The sequence below is a fragment of the Corvus hawaiiensis genome, chromosome Z (genome assembly GCF_020740725.1).
Source record: "Corvus hawaiiensis isolate bCorHaw1 chromosome Z, bCorHaw1.pri.cur, whole genome shotgun sequence".
In the NCBI taxonomy this organism is placed as follows: Eukaryota; Metazoa; Chordata; class Aves; order Passeriformes; family Corvidae; genus Corvus; species Corvus hawaiiensis.
Window position 1 is genome coordinate 58,487,576 of NC_063255.1, and position 12,371 is coordinate 58,499,946.

The following is a 12,371-nucleotide window of genomic DNA, read 5'->3' on the forward strand; positions in this document are numbered from 1 at the left end:
CGGGAAGAGCGCGCAGGCACCAGCAGCTCCGAGAATTCCAACACGGGAGCGACCGAAGGAGAGAGCAAAGACGCAGCGAGACAGAAAACAGCAGCCACTCGGAAAAAGGAAAAGATCATAGCAACTAAGACCTTAGGGATAGTAAAATGGTATAATGTTAAGCAAAATTATGGTTTTATAACAAGGTGTGACAACCAGCAAGACATATTCGTGCATAGAACTGCTATTAAAAAGAATAACCCTGAAAAATGCATCCCAAGCTTGGGAGATGGAGAGGTGGTGGAATTTAATATTGTACTAGGGAGAAAAGGGTTACAAGCATCGCAGGTCACTGGGCCTGATGGTGTTTCTGTAAAAGGCAGTATATATGCAAAAAAAAATCGTAGTCATGTTAGACAGTATCTCCATTGTAAGCCCCCCCTACAGTTTCCCTTTCCTAATCCCACCTTTCCCTTTTACCCTATATCCTATTACCCCCAGTGTACTCCCAATCCGTTTTTTCATCCATGGTTTCCCTCACAAAACCATGCTTTTGCCAATTGTTTCCCCAAAAATCCCTTTCCAATGCCGAGTGGGGGATGAAAAGGGGGAGGGAAGAAGTTAAACCCTCTCCTGCCTCAGTTTCCCCACAAAGCATGCTCAGAGAATTCTGTCTCCCTTCTGTCAGCCCTAAGATGTTCCAGAGAATCTGTTTGGACATCTAAAGACTCAGGAGGGTGGTTTGTTTTGTTTTGAAACTGTTCTTGTTATGTTTATCCAGTTGTTTTCATTCTCCTTTTATTAAAATAAAACGGGTGAGGTGTTGGGGTCCCTCCCCTGCCGTGTAGCCCTGGGAGAGGGGCCCTGAGGGCACAGACACGGGGCTTCCCTGCCCCTGCTCAGCCTCGTTCCCATTGGTTGGTTTGTGTTCCCTGCGCGGGCAGAAGGACCCTTGGTCCCGTGACTGGAACAGTTCCTCGGCAGAGCTCCGGCCATGCGGCTGGAGAAATAAACATCTCTCTGAAACAGCTATCAAGAATCTGTCTGTCCATATATATTTCCTTTCCACGGGACTCCTGGTTTGATATATGCGTGTTGCAGTATCCCCACTGCAACAATTAGGCCTCTTTAACACATGTGGGGTTTGCCCCCATGAGATCCCATGACAGAGGGACCACTGCACATGATGGTTCATTTGTGGGGGGTTTTGTTGTTGTTTGGGATTTTATCAGGTTTTTTTACAGCTGAGAGCACAACATGAGCAAGGTGGTGTTATATGTAGCTTTTTAGACATCATGTCATGACCACCTAGCCCGGCAAATTGCAGTTCTCTACAATTTCATTTGCAACAGTCTGTTGCACAGTGCTCAAACCTGTGCTTTGAAAACACTGATATTGTCAATACTGCACGGCTCCCATCCAAAGTTCTCTTACACACTCTGTTAATGTGATTACATGCTTTTGGGTGAACAACTGTGTGCATCTTTTTGTGTTTCTAAACTCAATCTACTCTTCAGGATCAACATCAACACATGGTGGCCACAAGTTACTCCTTGACCAGGTTCCAGGATCTTCTCCCTGAATGTTTCACTCCTTCATGAACCATTCCACTGATCTACCAGTGCTTCTTTTGGGGCCAAATGCTGCTCACCATGAGCACAGGACTCAGAAAGTAATGAGGTGTTAGACTCAGTCTTGAGTCCCTTCCAACTCAGGACATTCTATGATTCTAATTCTCCAGTCCCATTTCATCCTGAGTTCAGAGCAAGGTGGCCTAATCATGGCCCCAATACAAAAACCTTTTGTATATCATATTTGTGGTGGAGCCAGTGGAAGTTGTGTGTTTGCAGTTTGAAGAATTAAAGCCCTGGTCTGCAACTGTGTAAACTACACTATCTGCACAGAAAGGATGTCATTAAGCAATGAAAATCTGTGTAACATCACTTGTAGAAGCCACGTCAGCAAAAACTCATGATCTGGCTCTGCATTAGGCATGTTTAAAAGTATAGATACACCTAAACCTGTGACAAATTGTGTACTTGAATGTACATCACCAAAATAACAAGTTGGGAGAAAATACACAGCCATTTGTTGAATTTGTATGACTAGAAAATTTGGAGTCTGGAGGTTATTTAAATGTTTATAGTCATAAGTTATGAAGATACAGGTAGATATGTGTGCGCAAAGAAATATTTCTATTTCTGTGTTAGTGATTTCATGTCTTCAGAGCTGAGCATTTGTGAGAGGGAGCCACGCTGGAAACAGTTCTCAAGTGTTTCTTGCACAGACATGTGTACATATTTACCTGAAAGTGGCCAAGAAGTTTGGCATGATGGTGCAATTATTGTCATTGCTGTAAGTATTCAGGCCTCTATAGAGGGGTGTGCTCTTCACAGACCCAATGTGAAGTTTCCCTTTGTTTGTGCTGCATTTAACTACTCTGTCAACCACAGGATGCTGGTAGAGTCTGTTTTAAATGTTAATATTCTAAAGAAGACATGGGAATCTTCATTGAATTATCTGTTTGCCAAGCTGCAGGGTGTGCATAGAGCCTGAATGAGAAAGATCTATAATAAATCCCTATCCCAAAACCCTAGGTGAATGATGAAGGCAAACTGACTATAAAACAATGATGCAGAAGGCCGTAAGCAGTCTTTTGTATAGAGAAGTATCTGATTCTTAAACAGCAATTTTGCAAAACAAAAAATCCTTTACATTTTGTGCTTTGTACTGCCAAATTTTGTGCAAGGATGATTTAAGATGTTTTTTGGACCCAGACAAATCTGCTCTCATTACTCTTCGTGCTATGTTTCTTGGGAAATAAAGAAAAGAGAAAGCAATGCTAAATGACTATGAAATAACAGCAAAACCACAGCAAAGAGCATCAGTGTAGTACAGTAAGGGTTTTTGCATAAAAATTTTCTACCACTTGGTATGCATGTGTGTGCAAACACAACTACAACATTGCAACTTCTGTTAGAGTAAGTATGGATATTATTCTAACATCAGCGTCTGTATTTCTGGATGATTTAGGATGCCGTGCTAGTAAAAACCCAAACTCTCAAAATAGACTTCTGAGTCTGATTTTGGTTTGGATGTGTTGTGAAGGCAGCAATCCATATTGGCATTAGCAGGTTTTCCAATAAATTTTTATATGCAGTCAATTTTTATAAAAACAGGATAATTAAGAGTAAAACTTTTTCTGAAACCCCTAAACACCTTTATCAGAGATGTAAAATATTTTGTTAACTCAACTGAGAGGATAAAAAAAAAGGGAAGCTTTCAAATTTGGGAACATTTCTTAATATGCCAGCCTCATAAGAGATATGAACTTTCCTGTTAACTTTGTCTCTTGCTCTGAGGCCATGATGACCACAACAAAATTATTATAAGACTGACTTAAAGAATTTAAATATTTTATTTTTATAGACCTAAAATCAGGGTCTCTGTTTTTTGACACAACCATGTACATTCTTGCTTAGGGCATTGATGATTTATAGTGGTCATGTATTCAGATTAAACTGGCTCCAAGGCTGTGTTGCTCTTCTGGTTCTTCCTATTTTTTTTCTTCTTGTATTCCATTTTGTCCTGAGAAACTTTTTATTTCAGTGGTTTTTTTCCATTTTGTAGACCTAAATCTTCTACTGATAAAATCAATGAGACCTGTATCACTGGTTGTTGAAGAAGTACAGCAAAGCCATATTTCTTGGCTAAAATACATCAAGCAAAGGTTCTTGTGATTTTAAAGGCTGGTTCATGCAACATTTTCTTTAACAGATTAACTTGCTTCCTCATTTACACAACTCATTACACTCCTCTACTTAAATAAGAAGTAAACACCATAATGTATCTCAGCTTCTTCACATGAGATCACTTATGAATAAAGGAAATGTTTAGATGTGGCAACATTGCAAAAATTTGATTGAGTGACAGGGAAAAATTTCTGTATACAATACGTAAGAACAGCTCTGGTGGTCTGACACGTTTGAATAAATTATATCAGAAGTCAAGTATTCTTATTTCCTCTTCCTTTTTCAACCAAGAAATCTATATCTGGCCTTAAATGTAGTACTGATTATTTAAATTTTTTTTTTGTAGCCTGCTAATTACACCAAGTTTTACTCATGCATTGTTAAAGGAAGGTTAATAAACAGTAGGAAAAAAATAGACTTCTGAAACTCAAACTGCAATTAGATTTTGTAATGTTTTTCCATCTGTAATAAATGCATTTTGTGTTGTTCAAAACTAGACATTTTAAATATATTATCTGGTTCTTTGATAAAAAGAAATAATTTTAAAACATAAAAGACTTGATGGCATAATTTAATTTTACCTTTCAAAAACACAAAGCCAAACCAAGCAGCTTACAAAGGAGGAATTTTGATAATATTTTTTTCCCGCATATTAAAACAGAAAAATAAGAAAGAAAATAGGAGGGCAGTGGAGAGGAAGGCAATGGACAAAGAGGGTGGAAGCATCTTACTACTCTAAATACTCTTTGGTATAACTTTTAATCTAGAATGAGAATTATTTGATGGGTTTATCCAGTAAATACCGAAGTACATAATCAAGACAACAGAATCTTTTTAACTGGGGAATCTGAAAAACAGCTACTGGCTGTTAGCAGTGTACAGTCAAGTAGTATGCAACTGGCTTTCTTTGTCATAGCAGTACTAGCAGGGCCTGATAAGGAAAAATAAGAAAGCTATCATGTTAATAGCTAAGTTAATGCCAAAATAAAGTAATATTTCTCCTGTAGGAGTAGCAGCTGTCTTGTACTATTGAATTCAGTGGCCTACAAGGTTCTTCGCAATGAACATAACCAGCTGTGCCTGGCAAGAACAGGCAGCTTGCAGCACCTCAATACAGGCTCATAAACTTATTTTTAGTAGTTGCATAATTTTCCATTTGTAAATGGTTTTCAGTACTTTTCAGTATTGTTGTAGCAGACAGTTGTGTTGTCATCTTGAACGTTTTGGGGTTGTTTATTGTTTGCTTGTTGCTGATGGTTAGCAGAAGAGACACTTTCAGGTTCTGTTTGAGGAAGTTCAGGGCCCTGTTTTAGGGAGTTCAGCCTAACAGAATTAAGCCTGACAAGTTTTAAGTCTAGTACTTTCTGAAATAAACATAAAACAATGGTTTAGATTTCTAAGACAACTCCTGAACTGTGTGAGACTCAAACTTTCCCACTTGCTTTACACATCTATAAATAAAGACCATAAAAGAAGAGTACAACAGGATAAATCAACATGAATTTGAAATCCACTGCAACATATTAAATGGTGCAGTCTGACTGAAAAAAACAGTGACCCTGCGGCTTCCTGCAGTTTGAAGCTAATTGTTTTCGTCAGGACGGGAACATCTGGAAGTCCACTGCAGTGTCCCACCAGCAAGGCTTCCGTAACTGAGCTGGCTTGCAGAGAATGAGCCCACTTTGTGGTGACACAGCAGGCTCAGACACCATCTATTCTGCTCTCCAAACTGTCATGCATAACAACTTCATTGTGCTAAATTGAACTTGAAAGCAACCAAAGGCTATGAGAAGAAGGCTATGAGAAAGGCGTGCTGTCAGCACTGGCAAAAGCTGACCTGGAAAGTAGGCTCAGAGATGGGAGAATAAAAGACTAGGACCCATGAACATAGCATATTGTTTCATGTTAAAGTATGATTCCCATACCAGCAAAAGTAGCAAATGTGATGTAAATTTATTTAAATGGATTCCACAGCTTAAAAGTTTGCCAGCCGCTCTTATCCAACTTTCCCAGCGCTCTGATTCTTTACTTACAGTTGGAATATAATGATATATAGTCATCATTGTAACAGCTTCTTTGCAGAGACACAATGACGATTAATAGCTAGCAGCAAATTTTCACATGGGCTCTGAAGCACTATGGCATTAAGCAGCCAAACACTCCCAAATCCCCCTTTTCTCTTCCACTGAAAAGTACTCTCCATGTAACTTGCAGATATGGACAAAGCTTATCTTAATTCCAATCAGCTTTTCCTCATTCAAAGAAACCTCTTTTTCGTAATTGATTCATGTGCATTTTTCTTTCATCTTTCACTGAGCCTGAGACTCTTCTTTTTACTGGGTGGAGAGAGGAAATAATTTCAGTAATAACTGGTTTTGCTTTGTCTTTCCTTCCGAAATATATTTTGAGACTTTTCTCAGTTAGTTGAGCTAATGCATATTTAAAAGACGCACAAAACTGAAAAGGAAGCCTTAACTTTCTCTTCGTTGAACAATTATTAACCACAAGCACTCAGAGAAACAGTTCTAGTTGTTGTCTAAGACTGGAGAGCAACAACAATAAGCTGCCTCAATTTATTGTATCAATTGCAATTCCCATGAGAAACTTTTCGTTGAAACTGGAATAAATTCACTTTTCCTTGCAGAGTTATTTCAAAGACTTTGAATAGATATATTTAATCAGATTTATTTAGAAATACCTACAAATGTCCTGTCCACATTGATGGAGAAAGAATATTTCTAGGGTAGTTTCAGTGTTCCTTTCAACACTTCCGCTGTGATAAAACTGCACTTGGAGGGAATAACGCTTGATTTACATCAGAATAAGCATAGAGCAGATCAGCAGGATCCAATTTTAGGTTTTAATTAGGGTAAACACTTTTAAAGAGAAAGGAAAATTTGCACTAGTGCAAAAAAAGCTGAAATTTACAAAGAATGTCAGTTTTGCTGCCTCTTTGGAGAAACTTACACATTCTATAACTCCATGTATGTATCATATACACCGTTATTTTTAGACTTTGCATATTATTGGTGTTCCACTCATGAAATTATTATTTGATCTGTCCAATCCAGGAAAGTATTCCTTGCCCTTTGTATATTAGATATAATGGAGATGAAAATTGACTTTGAAAATAACATAATATCTAGGAATAAGTAGTGTTTGTTGAAATTATTTCATAGAGCATGTGAGATGAAGAAGTAAATACACTCATCACCAATCTTCTTTTATGCGCACTTTAAGAGAACACTCTGGTCAAGTTGTCTGTTAATTTAGTAAGTTTATTGTCCGGAAGTTAAAATGTTCATTTTAACTCTTCTCACAATAAATTATTTTGAAAGAATAAAGAATATCTGTGAACACTTTCAATTGTTTTTTATTCACAAAAAAAATTTATTTGGTTTGTTTCAGGAATGAAATTTTCTAGTGAGATGAGTGGCATGACAGATTTGGTTAATGATTTTCATCAAAATTTTCTTAAGATTACTTACGAAATAACATTGCATATCAAAATCTCACAAGAGATCAGATTTCTACTCAATTTCTTTATGTTTCTGTCCTTTGTAAGCATGTTTGCTCCTTCTCTGTGTTTCAGAGATTTTTTTTTACCCTGGTGTAAAAAAGCAGAATTATGGATGATTTAATATACATGACCCAAAACTTGAGTCAGACTCATAGGATTTTTGTCAAGTATTATTAATGCTCAGTGAAGTAAAGGTTGCATTACTAACCTGGGATTCTTCTCTTCCATCAGTGTGTGACATTCTTTGTTCTTATCTGTAAGCTACACTGCTTTAAAGAAAACCTTGCATTATTTTCTGCAAACAATTCCACTTTTGACTTTTAATTGAAATTACTCAACATTTAATTGAAAGAGTTAAAAATAATGCAAATTCTAGTAGCTATTAGTGACCAGTATTGAATAACACTTGCATTGCTGTTATTTAAGAGGGACTATCATTGAAAATATTCCTGGAAAAGTGGAAATCTAAGCCTGCATATGGATGAGGGAGAACCATTCACTGGTTTGCGGATCCCAGGTTCCTCACCTGTAGTCACAAATTGATCCAGTGTACCCTCTGAACAGCATTTATTATTTGAAACTCTGAAATTGCTGCAAAAAATGTAAAATCTTGTGTAGTTGATGAACTCCCCATTGTGTGTCTGAGAAGCTTTTTGTGTGTTGTTTATTCCAGCAAATACATAGAATTTGTGCACACTCCTGATGGCCTCAGACAATGGTATGCCAAAAACTGGCATGGAGGGCTAAAATCACAGATGTCATACCCTTTTCTGGACATGTCAGCACAAGCACATTAAACATGTCAATGTGTTCATGCATGCTAATATATGTTTTGGAGGACAGCAGAATCCCAGCACAGCTAGGGTTTCACAGCATTTGTTCTACTGTTTGGTGCTGTGTATGTAGAAGTTTCACAGAGGCAAGCTTTAGGTAACTGCAGTGTTAGATGGGAAAACTCCTTTCACAAGCAGTCCTTAATTATTTGTGGTCATAGGTTACATTACATAGTTTGTTAAAAATATTAGATGGATATGACTCAAGGGCACAGTCAAATATTCTTAGTCCTTGCAGAAGTCTAGGTTAGAATTTCAGGCTTGTATATCCAGAGTACCTTATGCTCTGTCTTCTACTACACAGTGAGTTTCTAAGCCACAGACTTCAGCTCTCTTCCCTCACTTTGAAGATTGTTTATTCCAACAATCCTGAGATATTTTCATATGCACCAAATCTTTCCATGGTTTCACCAGCACAGCCCTATTCATACCCACACCAATATATATCCCTGAATGAGTACAGCAGTTGCAGAATTGCAGGTTAAATCTACGAAAATAACTGCAGTACAGTCCAATTTTGCCATCTTTACTCACATTGCATGGTAACTTAAGACTTAAATGGAAAACCTGCTGTAAGTTACTAACAATCAGGAATAGGGGTCAGAACCTACTGCTTCCTGGTTTGGGGAGGTAAAAAGTGATAATTTTGTTTCTTCATTCTTGTTTACACTAAATATATTCCTTTCACATCTCCACCTTCAGTCTTATTAATTTTTTCTGCTTTGGCATAATTTTAATACAGATATGTAATGTAGGTTCAACACAAAGCTGACAGCCCACAGAATAAAGAAGTTCTGGGAATTCTTCTCCTATAGAACCTGTTCTCTCACATGATTCTTCTCTTTTCTCTGCGCTTTTTTCCTAGAACCTAGGAAAAAAAAAACCTTATTCTTGTTCCCTGGGCAGTCAGCTTGACTGCCTTTTTCTACACTCCTTGAAAACTCTTTTCTGCTGAGTTCCAGGACATCAGAGGTCTGTATCTAAGTCCCTCTTTGGCTTTGGAGCTGCCTCCCAGCTCACTGTCTCTTTTTTGAATTTGGTGGCAGTGTATGGGCTTGCCTATTTTCAGCAGCCTTTAGTCACTTCTTAGAAGATCACAGCATTAGATACAGCGTCACTCTCTCTGTGCATTGGAGATGTCTGACCCGGTGTGCCTACTAGAGTGGTGTAACTCTCCCTGTAAGGCCACACATTTATAAGGAAGAAGAAACTGTATTGTTTAGTTCTTCCTATTTTAAATTACATTTTCTCATTCCACGTATACACAGCTGCACATTTCCAAGTAAGTCTTTTTTATTATCCAATTCCAGATCACTTCTTGTTTTCTCTGTGGGCTGACAACCTTGTGTTGAACCAAGATTTCATATCTGTATTAAAATTGTGCCAAATCTTCTAAACAAATGCATTCAATTGTCTTGGGAAACAGCCCTGTGAATACATTGGCATTACATTTTGTGCTTAATCACAGCCGCAACAGCCTCTCTTAAACAAAGATTCCCAAAAGCTGTGAAGAAAACCTACTTCCGTTCAAAGACCACTCCAGAGCACAGCTTTTTACTTCTAAATCTCACCTCTGAAAATAATGAAAGATAAAAAAGTCTTGCTGAAGGTTAACCTAGAATAAGCCCCCATCTTCCATTTTTTCTATTTTTATTTTTGCCCTGGTTTCTGCATATTATTTAGGTCATCAGTAAGAGCCATAGATCAGGATTAATATCACAGACACAGGTATCCCATTATATTTCTTGAACTATATTTTTGGATCCTTGCTAACAATTTCTCTTAGTTGCTATGAAGGCAGATGGTGCTTTCTGCCAGAATTCCACTATTCCTGTCTTCTCTTACTTTCACCTTTAATGTTTTACTTTCTGACTCTCATGGATCACCGACCTTCGTATGTTTATCCAATAAAGAACCTTCTCAGAAAGGAATCTTCTCCCAGGTGTAGTAGAACTTATTTCTATCTACTCTTAAAGCAAACAGTTCTCAGCAAAGAAGCGCTTTGTACCCCTTGGGAAATAAGAAAGCCAACATGTTGTCCATTAGACTCAGCACATGCTGCCTCTTGCCTGAACATCATGCAAAACAAAGCTCAGTAAAGAATGGGGTATAATGATATGAGTAAACACTGAGGGGACCTCAGTGTCAGGAGTCCTGGGTGTATTGTGCTAGCACAGGAGAAAAGACTCAGGAAGGACATGGAGAAGATATGGAGTTTCACAACTGATGGTAAGAATGAAGATAAAGCAGATGGCTTCTGGAGATACCAAAAAGAATTACTAGGATTAGGATACAAAGGCATCCTTCCTTCATCAACTCACAGGAGACAATCTGTTCACATTTTTCACATTCAAAGGGATTTTTTAAAGTTTTGAGAGGCACGGGAAAATTGGAGCAGATCCAGTTTGGGGGGAACAAGACGATCATAATACCGGGGCACTTGGCATATGGAGAATGGTTGAAGGAATTGTGTTTGCTCTGCCGGGGGATGATGAAGTTCAGAGGATCAAAGAATCTTGTGTCTAAAATGTATTTATAGAGTAGAAGCTGGTTTTGCTTCAAAGTGATGTTGCAGTGGTTGAGTCCACCATGGGACTGGCCAGGGAGCCTCAGGACCCCAAAACATTGGAGGTCTGCTGGTGGGCAGGCTCAGAGGTCTAAGACCACCCCCTTTTACCCTTTTTAAGTCCATGTTCTAGATAGTTCTCCTTTCCTTGATACCCCACTGGTTCCTGGCTCCCTTGTTCCACCCCTCGCCTTCCCCAGTGGTCACTGTCCTGTCACCTCACATCCTCTCCAACCCCCGGCCCCCAAATGATAGGTTCCCACCCCCAGTACCGATCTGGATAAAACCCCGGACCCCTCAGTGTTCTTTGTTCTTTGTCCCTGGATCCCTTCAAGCGGGGACCCCAATAAACCCCTCGGAACTCCATACAAAGGACCCCTCCCGCCTCTTTGTCCTCGGCAACACTGCAGGAGCTGTCTGACTCTGTGTGTGTGTGAGTGGCTGTGAGTATCCACCAACTCTGGTGTGTCAGAGTGTGTCCAAGTGCATTTGTGCGACACCCCCCAAGCTGCTCCGAGATGCGATCGGGACGGACGAGACTTTCTTTCCACCCCCTCCAGCTTGTGCATCATGCCACAGTGATGCATGGTGACAGGACAAGAGGGAAAGGACACAAAATGCTGCCTGGATAGAGGGAAAACATCACTAAGAGCACTCTAAAATATTGGAACTGTTTGCTTAGGGAAGTGGTAGAGTCCACCTTGTTGAAAATATTCATGTCTTAGTTTGACAAGGCCCTGGATAACCTAATCTAAAGACTAAGAGGTTTGGGCCAGATGATTTCTAAAGGTCTCTTCCAACCTAGACTTCTCTATTATTCTGTGTCTCGTACTAGATCTGATTTTAGCATAGGGTAAAAATCCTAGAATAAGGCTAATTTTAAAGGCTATGTTAAAAATTAGCATACATTTAGCATTTCAAAACAAAACATATATTTTAAAACTATCTCCTTTTAACAAGGATGAACTGTCTGTCAGTTTTTAATCAAATTGAGAGTTCCACTCCAATGTGCTCAGTCCTTCAGCCTCCACTCTCACCTCAAATCTCTCTGCCTTCTAAGTAACTCTGACAACCTGTCTGTCTCAGATGTCTCTCTGTCAATCAAGAATAAGATACCATGAACTTCAGTTAATATAAAAGAGTGACTTGGATGAAAATATTTATTGCAGAAGCAACCAGAAAATATAATTTTGTAAAAACTGAATTTTAATTGTTTTGATTGTATTCCACTGTGGCTAGTGTCACTAAACATCTGTTATTGTGCCTCCCCTTTGCTTCTAACTTCCCACACCCCCTTTAATTCTGAGTTGTTCAATATCTCCTTTGTTAGTTTTAATCATCAAGTCAGCTAGCACTTCCATTTTGCTGCCTCTTATTTCCTACTCTTTATATTATCATTTGTCCTAAAATAGTTCATTGGTTCACACCTTACTCAAGTGATGTGCTTTCAACCCACCTCAACCTGGAACTGATCCTTCTCTGTGATCTTCCACACCAAATCTCTTTTCTCTGTTGATCTCCACCCCACGCTTGTGCCCTTCCCAAGACTTACTATTTGGCAGGGCCTCTCAGTTCTGCAGTGCATCTGCTGTTTTCTTCTGACAGTGTAACGTTTGGATTATTGTCTACAGGTATAGGGTCTTTTATACTGTAAACTCTTCATCATCTCATCATTAGTTTTTGCCTTCTGTGAGATTACAAACACTACCTTACGTCTCCAA

General features: G+C 38.8%; 1 long non-coding RNA gene across 7 annotated transcripts in view; it reads left to right on the forward strand.

The window, feature by feature from the left end:
- The window catches only part of LOC125319392, a 116,554-nt gene that overhangs the window by 78,091 nt on the left and 26,092 nt on the right, over positions 1 to 12,371 (forward strand). The window lies entirely within an intron of this gene.